Here is a 13,533-nt window from a genome sequence, read left to right on the forward strand (position 1 = left end):
TATCTATCTATCTATCTATCTATCTATCTATCTATCTATCTATCATCTATCTATCTATCATCTATCTATCATCTATCTATCTATCTATCTATCTATCTATCTATCTATCTATCTATCTATCTATCTATCATCTATCTATCTATCTATCTATCTATCTATCTATCTATCTATCTATCTATCTATCTATCTATCTATCTATCTATCTATCTATCTATCATCTATCTATCTATCTATCTATCTATCTATCTATCTATCTATCTATCTATCTATCTATCTATCTATCTATCTATCTATCTATCTATCTTTCTATCTATCTATCTATCTATCTATCTATCTATCTATCTATCTATCTATCTATCTATCTATCTATTTTGGTGCTATTATCTCTTAGATATCAATACTGAATCAAGGAATTAAAATTTGAGTTTGCAACCAACTCAGTATTTATTACAAAATATATGAATGCAGTTGAATAAAGAAGCAACTCGTCCCTCTGAATTATATTTGCATAAATTGAAAACAAAAAGTCTGAACCAAAGTTGGAGCACATTTTTAAGAATAGATTTACTTTTTTCCATCACGACTGCACCGTTACTGATGCAGATACAGGCTGGTGAGGACTGCCGCTCGTGGAATACTCAAACCTAAAATGTAACGCAAGGCCAAAATGTTGTGTTACATCATCCATCTTCAATCCCATCCTCCTCTTCCTCCTTCCTCCTCCTCATTTCTCTCCCTCTGCCATCCTCCTTTTTTCTCTCTCTTATCTCTGCTGGCCCCGTCTCTTGGGGGTCGTTCGTTTTTGTCATAATCACCTTGGAGATTGGGGACCGGTGCCCATGGCAGAGCTAAGCTGAGGAGAGAAGAGGAGGAGGAGGAAAGAGAATGATATAGAGGGGAGAGGGTGGGTGGAGGGGTGTTAAGATGAGCAGTGGAGGACAGTTTTGCGGGTGGTGGTGGTGGTGTTATGGTGGTGGTGGTGTTGGTGTTGGGGGGGGGGGGGGTGATGGCTTGTCTGGCTCAGCCCCAGCTAATGTGAGGGGACAGCCTTGGCTTTGCCTTAACCGTGCTCGCGCCGCTGATGCCAGGAAGCGCAGGGAACAGAGAACAGACGAATGAAACGCTCTCCTTTTCAGCGCTGTCTTCTCCCGCCTGCACCGCCTGTATTCTGAGGCGCGTGGGGCCCCGATGTCACACCCTGTAGGTGTTTAAGCTGCTTACTTACACAGACGAAAGGAGGAGATGAGGCAACAGAAGACATGGAGACAGAGAGGGAGAATGGGGAAGTTGAAGGAGGATAGGGGCGGAGGTCAGTTGTGGGAGGCTTTAAATGTGCGAGTATTCTGGTCTGGACTTTTTTTAACAGCAGGAGAATGGTAGTGGAGGTGGAGGGGATATCAGCAGTGCATGTGGTGTGTTTCTGGGTGTGACAATTAGATACAGCACTGACAAAGACAGATGAGACGAGGCAAAGTTGCAGCAGGGTGATAAAGATAAGTATTTCTCTTCACCTACAACCTGCTGCTTTCCTCTCCTCGATAACCAGAGGCTGACTTGGAAGGTGTGGGATGCTCCAGTCAGGAGAATCGGGAGCTTTAGGGGTCGCAGTGCGCTACATTTTAATTTGAAATGTTATTTTCTCCTTTTTTAGGAGAAGGACTGATGATGTGAGGGGGGCTGATGGCCTCACGCGGTGGGGGCATGGCACAAGAAAAACTTTAGAGCTGCGAGAATAAACACACCCACAGAGCGACACGAGGGTCAAAGGGCGACAACTGGACAAAAACAGCTCCCCCCAGCAAACGTGTTGGACATCGTTCTGCTGCTCTTTTTCTCTGTGAGCTGATTTTACTGGGATTTGTGTCCTCTCAGCAGCCTTCTTGTTGATGCATGCTGGTTAGGTTCTCAGACACTCCCTCCTCAGGTCAGCTGCTTTGTTTGCCCAGCTCCTCTCCTCCTTGCCTGACCAGTTCTCCTAATTTAGTTTCTAGTCTTTTTTTTTTTTTTTTTTTGCTTTACTTCATCTCCTCTCCCTCCAGCTATGCAGGGGTTAAGTGCAGCCACTCCCATTGACTGTGTTTGTATTGGGTGTGCTTGAGAAATGCATGTGCTCCCGTTTGTAAGTAATTCCTCTAAAATTCCCAAAGTTTTGACTGAAATCCAACCTCAAAATGATGATTTAACACATGTGGCCTTTAGTAATGCAAGTTCAGGATAAGACCTACAGAACACCACCCCAACAGGTGCATCGTGTTTACAAACCCCTAACCCTAACAAACACACACAGAGATGTGTAAAGACGTGACCTCCATCCCATTTCTTACACAACTAATGTGCATCAATCTTAAAACTCCAACCTGACAGTGTGTATGATGGGACGTGTGTGTGTTGGACAGAATGGAGGCTGAGCTTACAGTAAATGGAGACATTTAGGGCAGCAGTGGATTGACAGATGCAAACACACAAATCAAAGAGGTCTGAGCATTACAGCACACCAGGGAACAAAGGAAACCAAAGATGGACTGAATGGGATGTTAGTGGAGGTGAATAGAATCACTGATCAATAGAAGCCAACGAAGGAGAGGATAGAGTAGAGAAAGTGAGTAAGAGGAAAAAAATGGGTCAAATAATGATGCAAAAGGGCGAGTGAACGGAGGATGGAGGGAAGAGGAGAAAGATGGATGAAATAATGAGGTCAGCAAAGAGACGAGAAAGTGTGGACCAAGGAGCCGTGAACTCTTGACCTTTGATGACCTCTCGGCCTGAAGACCTGAGGAGCTCTGGACAGGGTAGGAGTGAAGTCTGGTGGTGTATCGGGTCACCTGCAACCACACCCAGATCAGAACGGAGGGTCTGTTGTCCGTGTGTAAACGCGTCGGCGCCTTGTGGCTTCATTTGTTCTTTGGCTCAGCTTGCTTGTGGAAGAAACTAGCATAACTCCTCCACAGTGGGAGGTTTGGAGAAGAAGGAAGTGACACTGATGTGGAGAAAAGACCCAAGGAAGGGAGCTGATGTGTCAAAGAGGGTGAGGAGGAAGAGAGGAGACTCTTTTGTCCTCAGAACAAACACTCAGCAGCTGTAAACCCAAACGTTTCTTCTATGGTCCAAAGATTTATGGTAGCTAAGTCCTCAGCTTTGAGAAGCAGCAAGAAAAAAACTGTTATTATATTATTCCATTTAAAACTATTGCTTACATTCATGATTTTAAACAATGAATTTTAACCAAAATCTTTCAATAAACAAGACTAGAATGAATCGGACGTTTTCTAAGCTATAAAAGCCAAAACATCCCCTGTTATTAATTCATCTTCTCAAGTAATTTTAATTAAAGTAAAACATTTCCACTAATATTAGCTTACGGTTTGTATGTGCTATCAATACGCTGTATGAATGATCATTTAGAGAAACCATCACTTCTCCAATAACAGCTGGAGGAACCTGAAAAGAAACCCCAGGGTGTTTAGATGTGACAGTTTTACAGAAAGTTTCTGGTTTAATTTTTCAGTAAACAGTAAAATAATCCAAAATGTGACCCTTGAATCGAAGTTTAGGGGTAAAAAATTATGTATTGTTCCAATAACTACAGATGTTTAACCCATTTTAATCCCTAGATCTCATTTAAGTATTAGAATTATTACTTCAACAAAAAATATATATATTCTTGTTTTCACATCATTATTACTTTAAACTACATAATTACTCTTATTACTCAAGAGAAGTACAGTAAACAAACAAACAAATAAATAAATACATGTTTGGACTTCTAAATCCTCTCTGATCTTCATGTGGATTCCCAGTCATTTTAATTTGACATCATTATGACAGAAATGTTGTGATATTCCTGCTGGAAAGGCCCCAGGCTGCAATGAAAGCGCCGCACTGCAATGAAGATGGAGCGTAGAGTTGTTTTTAGATGGCAGCGGTCCACTCCTTTCCAAAACAAGGCTGTTTAAACAGCAAACCTAAAAACATGTTGGACATTAACTGTTGATTCCAAACGTCCAACTTGTTTTCAGACAGGAAGATCTGCTCTGGAAGCAGGTCTATTCAGATGAGCTGTTATTAGCTCATCAAAACGAGGCTTAAAAAGTGGATTTGGCTTATTAAAAACTACTGCAGTCTTCAGAATTTCCCCGCAAATCGAGCAAACTTCATTGTTGAACTGCCACCATTCCTGCTAGGGTGTCCCCAAGTTTCACCGGAGGTGCTGCAGCTCTGAAGATCAAACTACCTTCGCCCCCTGTAGCTAGAGCGGAAACGTGCTCAACACTTACCCTCATCACACCTTATTTTGTGTCAGTAACAATATATTTTAACCATATTTATCATCTGTCAAAAGAACCCCATATATTTAGCGTAACACCCCACAATTCAAAGACGCTGACTTCCATGGAGGTCCATGATGTCACTCACACCTGATCACTGTGTGCACATCTCACATCTGTTTGGATTGTTTTAATTAGAGCTCAAAGAGAAATCTTGAACCACACCAGCCAAGATGTCTAAACACCCTCAAATCATCCTCCAGTTCAACGGGGTTCTTGTGAATTATTCACTTTTTAACTTGCAGACACTGTAGCGACAGATATGAACCACATCCATACAACACATGAAATGCTGTGACATGATGTGTTTCAACTGCAAAATAACAGCAATGATCTCACACTTAAGGTGCTAAACGTAGGCGAGTAAACTCAGCAAAATCCATCTAACTGCTTGTTCCGCATCTGGTGATAATTCCTGAGTCTCTGCATCGTTAAAAAGGTGCATTTTTCTGACCTTATGGTTCAACAAAGAAAGTTTTTTTTTGCCTTTCTGTTTTATTGTTAGAACTACTTTTTAAAATGCAGCCCAACCAGCATGAGTGTCGTCTGATTTAGTCGCTGACTTCAGGTTTGGCCTGGAGCCCAAATAGGAAGCACACTACTGAGGTCTATTGCTCACCTTTCCAGATCCTTCCTAGATTTTTATTTCCTTTAGCTCTGGGACCTCACATGAGTAAAGAGGCATACCTTGAGGCTGCTTATCAGATTTTATTATTTTTTGCCCCTAAGGCTACAAAATACTTCAGTTTCCACAAATGTAGCAGCAGTGCTATTTACTGTAAATAAACAGGACATTCATATCTTGGGCTGGGTTTTGATTCGGCACGTTGCTATTTTCATAAACATGACACTTGTTAAATTACATGATGTTCTGAAACAGTCAATATAAATCACACTCCATCTTTCCCTCACTCATGAACAAGACCCCGACGTACCTAAACTCCTCCACTTTGGGCAGGACATCATTCCTGACCTGGAGAAGGCATTCTACCCTTTTCCGACCCAAGACCACGGTCTCGGATTTAGAGGAACTGATTCTCATCCCAGCCGCTTCGCACTTGGCTGTGAACCGCTCCAGAAAAAGTTGGAGATCACATTCTAATGAAGCCAACAGGACCACATCATCTGCAAAAAGCAAAGACCTGATCATTAGGCCACCAAAACAGATCCCCTCAACACCTTGGCTGCGCCTAGAAATCCTGTCCATAAAAGTTATGAACAGAATCGGTGACAAAGCGCAGCCTTGGTGGGGTCCAACTCTCACTGGGAATGAGCTCTACTTACAGCAATGCAGACCAAGCTCTGACACCAGACATACAGGGACCTAACAGCCCGTATCAGAGAGCCTGGTACCCCGTACTCCCGGAGTACCCCCCACACAGAGGAACGGTTTCGAACGCCTTCTCCAAATCCACAAATCACATGTAGATTGTTTGGGCGAAATCCTATGCATCCTTCAGGACCCCTCTAGTGGCAATAGAGCTGGTCCAGTGTTCCACGGCCAGGACGAAAACCACATTGCTCCTCCTCGATCTGAGGTTCCACAATCTCTGAATAGACTTTACCAGGGAGACTCAGGAATGTGAACCCTCTGTAGTTAGAACACACCCTGTGGTCTTCCTTTTTAAATAGGGGACCACCAACTCAAGCTGCCAATCCAAACTGTATTACAACATATTACAAAATTAGACATGTAAGTGTGAATCAAAGAGGAAAGATAGGAGAAAGACTTCCTGTAACACAATAAAAAAACTATAGTTTATGCATCGATGACAGAAATCACGTCAGTCCACACAACTGTAAACATAAAATATATGTTGAGTTTGAGATGATATCTATAATTTAGGTAAAATAGGTAAAAACACCTCAGATCTAAACAAAAAAAAGTTTCCTTTCCTTCCACAACCAAACAGTAATCACATATTAATCATTTGGTTCAGTTTGACACGCATCAATGAGCACAGTGATGATTTTGATGTTGATCCAAGATGACACACACACACCTATCATGTGTGTAAAGTAAGATCGATGCATGTTGCAGAGAAATGTTTGTGCAGCGACCGTCAGCAGCTTTTGCTGTTTTTCGTTCCTTCGTTCTCACACTACCTCGGCACTGGCTCTACCACCTACTTTCCTTCTCATCCTTTCCTCTTGCATTTTCTTTCACACACACACACACACACACACACACACACACACACACACACACACACACACACACACACACACACACACACACACACGCACGCACACACGCTCTCTCTCTCTCTCTCTCTCTCTCTCTCTCTCTCTCTCTCTCTCTCTCTCTCTCTCTCTCTCTCTCTCTCTCTCTCTCTCCCTTTCTTCAGCCTCCTCACAGTCCAGATGGCCTAGCTGCCCCCACACTCACTCCCCCTCGTACACTCACTCCACGCGCTCCACCCGGCTCCACCTCACTCCTCCTCCTTCTCCTCCTCTACCCCACCACAGGAACAGCACTCCCCTTTGAGGAGTCAACGTCACCCATCCTATATTAAAAAATAGATAGAAATTACTTTGCGCTTACATTCACAAATTCTACACACACCTCACTCAGCCAGTCTTTAACACATCTTTACTGTCCTTACACAGAGCACAGGCTTAGATACACCCACCCACCCACACACACACACACACACACACACACACACACACACACACACACACACACACACACACACACACACACACACACACACACACACACACACACACACACACACTGAAGATCTCGTTCAGAAACTGAGGTATCTGCAGCACGATGACTGATGGGAGTGGAGAAGGAATGCTGGTGCTGTAGGAGTGATGCATGACACAGAAGAACGTGGCCAGCAGTCAGAGAGGATCAGGGCTGAGTTTCATGTTTTTTTATTTTGCCTTTGTCATGAAATCATTCCACTGATAACCGAGAAGAAAATTGTCATTCGCAGGTGATTTCTTTGTTGCAAAAGTGCAGGCTGGATTTACAGAAAGCCTGTGGACATTAACGCAAGTTAGATCTCCTGCAAGCGGCTCCAGAAATGACTTGACTCATTTGATCAAGGCAGTGTGTGCATGTTTGTGTGTGTGTGTGTGCGTGCGTGCATGCGTGCGTGTGCGTGTGTGTGTGTGTGTGTGTGTGTGTTGTATGTGTGTGTGTTGTATGTGTGTGTGTGTGTGTGTTTGTGAAAACATTGACCAGGGGAAGGAGAAAGGGGGGCAAGTTGTAAAAGTGTTTTTGAGAGTGGGGATGTAGGCCAGAGGAGGAGGAGGAGGAGGAGGGTGTGGTTAACGGTTGAAGCACTCACAGGAAAAGGGAAGTGAACCACCCCCGCTTTGCTCCAAGGCCATAGCGGCACTCTCCACGAGGTTGGAACCAACTGACCTCAGCCCACATCTCTTACCCCACCTTAAACACACACACACACACACACACACACACACACACACACACACACACACACACACACACACACACACACACACACACACACACACACCACACACACACACACACACACACACACACACACACACACGCACACGCACACGCACACACACACAGGTCAAGTATTCCAGTTAAACAACATGTAGCTCTGGCTTCACATTTTCACAAAATAGTCCAAATAAATATTATTACTTGTGTCCCTTTTCTGTCACAATAAACTCAGTGTTTCTGCATTAAAATCAATACAGTTGCTGCATAAAAAATGATTTCATTCTGTCATTTTCTGTTAAACGTGTTGCATATTTACAACTCAGCCATCTGCCAGAAAGTTTTTACAATCAGCAGAAGTAAATCTAAAGTCGACCCTTTATGCATAATTAATCATTCAAACTTAGTAAGAATTTAAAAAGAGAATTTATCCATTTTAAAGTAAAATTCTGACCAGGTCTGATAAACTAAGAAGTTACGGGAGTACGTTTGAGTCCGATAGTGTGTGTGTGTGTGTGTGTGTGTGTGTGTGTGTGTGTGTGTGTGTGTGTGTGTGTGTGTGTGTGTGTGTGTGTGTGTGTGTGTGTTTAGCATAGTTCCCAAGCTGACTTTTTGAGCTGTGCTCACATGCACAGAAACAAGCAACCCCTCTTACGGCAGATCTGAGTCCTCAATAACTTAACATGCACGTTTTCGAACTTTACAAAAATGTCAGAGTAAAACTGTACATTCATTATTTCAGCTTCTTGTTTCTACCTAATCACCACATCATTGTCAAATGTTGTATTTTATTTACTTTATGACTCCTTAAAAGTCCAGAGCTGAAGGAATAAAATCAGACCATCAGTTTTTTTGATACTCCCTAAATATAATCTGTGCATTATTTATTCAGTTCTGCAAACGTGTCTTTCTCAAGCTTTTCTTTTGTACCATTGCATTATTAGACGGCTGTGCACTATAACTCTGTCAATTGCGCAACAATTACCCTGAAAGCGTTCTTTCCATGTCCTTGCATGTGACTGACTACTTCTCATTTATTTATTTTATCATTTTTCATGTTAAGTGAAAAATAAAGGTTATCTTCATTAAGCTAATTTTTAAGTAGATTTAAGTTTATTCTAACTTCATTCAACACAAAAGAGTGGACACACATGTTGTTTAAACAGTAAAGTTTGATCACATCTGCACTCTAAGAAATATATATTACTTAAATACTCAACATAGTTTCTAGGGAAGAAGTCATTTCATTATGGGATGCTTTTATTGTTATTATTTTATTTCTCCCCCTATGTGTCATTTTGTATTTTTGGTAAGACTACGTGACTGCAGTAAACAGCATGAACAAACAAATCAGATTCTAATCCTGCACACGTAAGTCTGTAGATGCATAAAGGAGAAATCTACAAATGGTAAAAAGTGTGTAATGAGCTGTGTGTGTGGAATCTTTCCACGCTCTGACCTGAACCCCAGGCAGCAGCTGCCTTATTCTGACTTTTCTCTCCGTTCACTCGTTCATTCTCAGCCAGACGACCTCAGGTCTAAACCCAACAGGTCCAGGCAGTTGATGATGGAGAAGGCTAGCTTAGCTTACGAACCATGGTGAGATGTCTCTGTTAAGTTCTGAATCAACAATAAAGGCTGGAAGACAAAAACAAAAAGCCAACAGGAAGGTTAAGAGCCAGTGGCGGCGCTTGTGTGGATAAAAATTATGTTTCGGTCACTAAAAAGAACCTGGTCTGACCTTTAACCCAAAAGGACACCTTGGGTAGAAACCCTCTAAATGATGCTTGTGGAATCGGTTTTCTCCAGCGACACAAAGCTGTGGTGAATTCATTTAGCCGTAACACAATTGTGGAGATAAAATTACAGCAAAGACAAGGTGAAGCTAACAAAGCCTGCATCCCAGCATTGTCCTCTAATTATCCATGGGAGTGACCATCTGAGGTTCGAGCGCCAACTGGGTCCTCGGGTGCCTCGCTCCTAAGCTAGTCTTTGTTAGAATGGAGCTTTGAGGAGTCGCCTGTGAACAGTGACGTTCTCTCTTATCGTGAACAAACACTTGCTGGGATTATTAAATAAAAAGGAAAATTTTGTTTGTTTTTTTCATATTGTACTTTATTTAAGCTCCTGTGGGTTACAGAATTAATATTAACCAGTCAAAGGTCAAAATGTAAGAAAGTGTTTGCCGTGGTGCAAAACTCACCACAAAGGCCCTCTGAGTAGCAATTCTAAAAAATAAATCTTAAATTATTCAGTAGCTCAAAGATATAAAATCAAGCAAGGAGCTGAAATGTGTGTAAACAGCATTTTTTGAAGTTTGTTTTCATTTATTCACAAATAAAAACAAAACACTAAACAGGTTTGCAAAAATAAAAAATGAAAAAGGAACAGAAAGAAGCAAAACTTATGTTATCTGTTCCCCTTAACCAAAAAAAAAAAAAATACAAATGACAACAAAGTTATTATAGTTAAAAAATGTCTGCCCTGGTATACTCTTTTAACTTTGGCAGAAATGGAGAGAAAACAAATACGTACAAAAAATACGTTTTTCTTCTTATATTAATGAAAGGAGAAAACAATCAATGCAAAACAAAACACACAAAAAATAATAGCTAAAAAGAAACAAAGTAGAACATACAATGTGTGTTTTCCATTTCATTCTGGCATTCATTCGTTTGTAACTTTCTTTGTTTTATTTAGAAATAAATGTCGTGTTTTTCATGAGTAACAGAGTCTTTTAATATTCTAGGACATAAAAAAAGTTTGACAAACATGCAAAAGTAAACAGAAAAATACACCAAAATGTAGCAGCTTGTGTTTAGTTTCTGACATATTTAATAAAGTTTTAACATGATGACGATGTTGTGTCACACAAATTTTATAAAACAAGTACCACACCATACCATACCATTTTATTTGTTAAGCACTTTCAACACAGCCAAGCAGCTGACCAAAGTGCTGCACTGTAAAAAAGACAATTAAAAAACGCTAAATTATAACATTTGAAAGTATCGTTCAAAGGATTAAAACCAGACAGACAATTAAACCATAAAATACACAAATGTAGGCAATAAAATGGAAAGGAGAAATCCTATAGGCTTAATACTAAAACCAGGTTTAAAAAGAAAGAACTAAAAACCAAACGGGCAATTGAAAACCTTAAAATATACAGAAGTAAGATTAAGCAATCAACGGGATGGAGGTAAACCTTTAGACTTGATACTAAAACCAGACTTATGATTTAAAAGCCAGGGAGAAAAAGTTTGTTTTCAATGTAATAAATGCAAATAAACTCATCTGTTTCCTGAAAACAAACCAAACATGGAGCCATCATCCCATTTCCATGTTTTCCTGCTTATTATTCCTTAGAGACCCTGTAATTAAAGACTAAATAACTGTAAAGCATCTAAGTCCACGTTCTTGTGCTTCTGAGACACAATGACTAAAACATTAACATCTAAATGTATCAGACAAGAACACAACCGATCAACATTTATTTGGTTTGTGGATCACAAGAAACAGTTTTGGGGGTAAAATCAAAGATATTTTAAGGGATTTGTCAATATCAAAAGTTTTAGGACCAAATTCATAATTATAGGAGTAAATAGTCTAATTTAACTTTATCAGACCTGTTCATTTCAACCAGCTGCAGCGACCTCTGCTTTCTGCTTAATGTGCATGTTGCTCCCTCTTCTGGTTAACACACACACACAGGGTTGGAGGAAACCTTCAGGAACTCACCGTTTATGAGAACAGAGGAAGTTTTAATTGGTACATATAAGAATATTTTGTCTTTATCGCTGACACATAATTCTCACCTATCAAAGAGTAGGTGAGAATTTTAGATAACTGAAAAGAATATAGAAAATCTGGTTATTCAAGCACAAATATTCAGATTTGATGAACAAAGTCAACGTTTTCTTCATGTTTTTCTAACAGACTTAGCTGAATTCTGATGTTTTTGGCACAGAGGCTGGAGCTTTTCTTTGTTTTATTTGGTTTTTAGGGTCCTCCACATACTCTGCTGAAGTGAGTTGGCGTTTCTTGGGCTGACGAACCTGAGATTGAGCCTTAAATCACCATTCTCAGGTTGGACAGTCCTAGAAAGAACCACAGGTATCACAGAGTGGTCAGGTGTCTCATATCTGGCTGCTCCGTCAGACTCGGACTCCGCTGTGAGGGCAAACCTCCTGATAAAAATAAAAGCGCCTGATGAATAGAAGTAAAAGATGTGTTAACATTTCTGCAACATGTGAGCAACGTGCTGACGAGGTCGTTAGAATAAAACTCAAGGTCACTTTTGTTGATCATTTTTGCAAAAATTCTGTTTGTCACAAACATTTGAAGATTTCTGCTCATTTAAGTGTTTAAATCCTGCAGAAAGCAACATTTTATGTTTCACCTGCAAACTTTGAGTAAGTCTGGATTTTGGCGCCAAGAGTTAGTCTGCTTTTGAAATCATCAAAACGACATAAATTCTCGCGAGTTTTAGTTTGGGAAATGTTATGTGTCCCCAGTGAAAAACCTTTTCGCGTTTTTAGTTTAAGGGCTGCTGCCATGGAAGGCCTTTTGGCAGCATAACACAGTCTGTGCAAAATGTATTTTTCAGACATCATATGCAGGAATGTAGAGAATTAGAGAATGGCACCATGTTTATCTATCAGTTGATGGCTAAAGTAAAATGAAACCACTCAGAAAGCAATTAAACACTCAACCAGCTGGGCATAATGCACAAACGGCATCTCTTACATGCAATATCTAAATCACCCTGGCTTGACCTTATGAGGACTGACCAATCGCTCAGAGGTTTTATGAGAAACCGTAGATGGAGACACTCACGCAGACGCCTGCAGAGAAAGAGGTGGAAAATAGAAGGAAGAGAAAAGAAAGACAGAGCTTTGCCCTCTTCAACAGGCTAATCTAAGCCCTCTTCACTTGATTCAGAAATACTTCATTGTCTGAATAATTAATTCTGAACTATCAGTGAGCTGCTGCTCTCTGTTGGCCTGCATCTCCTCACATCTACCACCCTGACACACTGCTCACAGATAGCACATTAACCAGGCAAATAACAGCCATAAAAACACTAATCCTATCCATGTTTCTACAAAAGCCATTACAATAAAAAAAAACAACGCAGTAGGTTTGAGCAGTTTGAGTCTAAAAGTCATCTCTGAGGGCTCCTTACCCACACGGCAGACTCTGCGCCTCCTCGCACGCCCAGATCACGCCAGGCAGGGAGCAGATCTTCCATCCTCAGCAAGAAGAAATAGCAGAAGAACAGGGGAAGGAGCAGAGCAAACTGGTGAAAGAGTGTGAGGTGAGATGATAAAAGAAACAGGTTATAAGGGCCACTCCTGCTGCTTTCACCAGTCTGTGACCTCATCGTGCTCTGTGCTGCCAATGGGGATGCAACAAACACACGGTGACACACGCACACACCTTCCTGTTTGTCAGCGCTGCAGCTCAACTTTCCACTGACATCTTCATTCGTACAAAGTTTTCATGCATTTATTGAGAATAATTTATTTATATTTTTAAACTTAGGTTTAGTTTGTGTGAACGTCAGCAAATTTCTGAAAATTTGAATTTACTGGAAGATTGCCAACATTTTTCTGTCAATTAATAAAAACACCTTTTTACACATGCAGGACATCAAAAATTCTTGTTTTATTTTATGGAGAAGAGTAAAAGAAATGCTGCTGCTGAGCTTCTTGATATTTTTAGCTCTTGCATGTCTTTTTGCCATCCCTCTCACACCTCCTCAGGAAAAAA

The sequence above is a fragment of the Nothobranchius furzeri genome, chromosome 15 (assembly GCF_043380555.1).
Source record: "Nothobranchius furzeri strain GRZ-AD chromosome 15, NfurGRZ-RIMD1, whole genome shotgun sequence".
Taxonomy (NCBI): domain Eukaryota; kingdom Metazoa; phylum Chordata; class Actinopteri; order Cyprinodontiformes; family Nothobranchiidae; genus Nothobranchius; species Nothobranchius furzeri.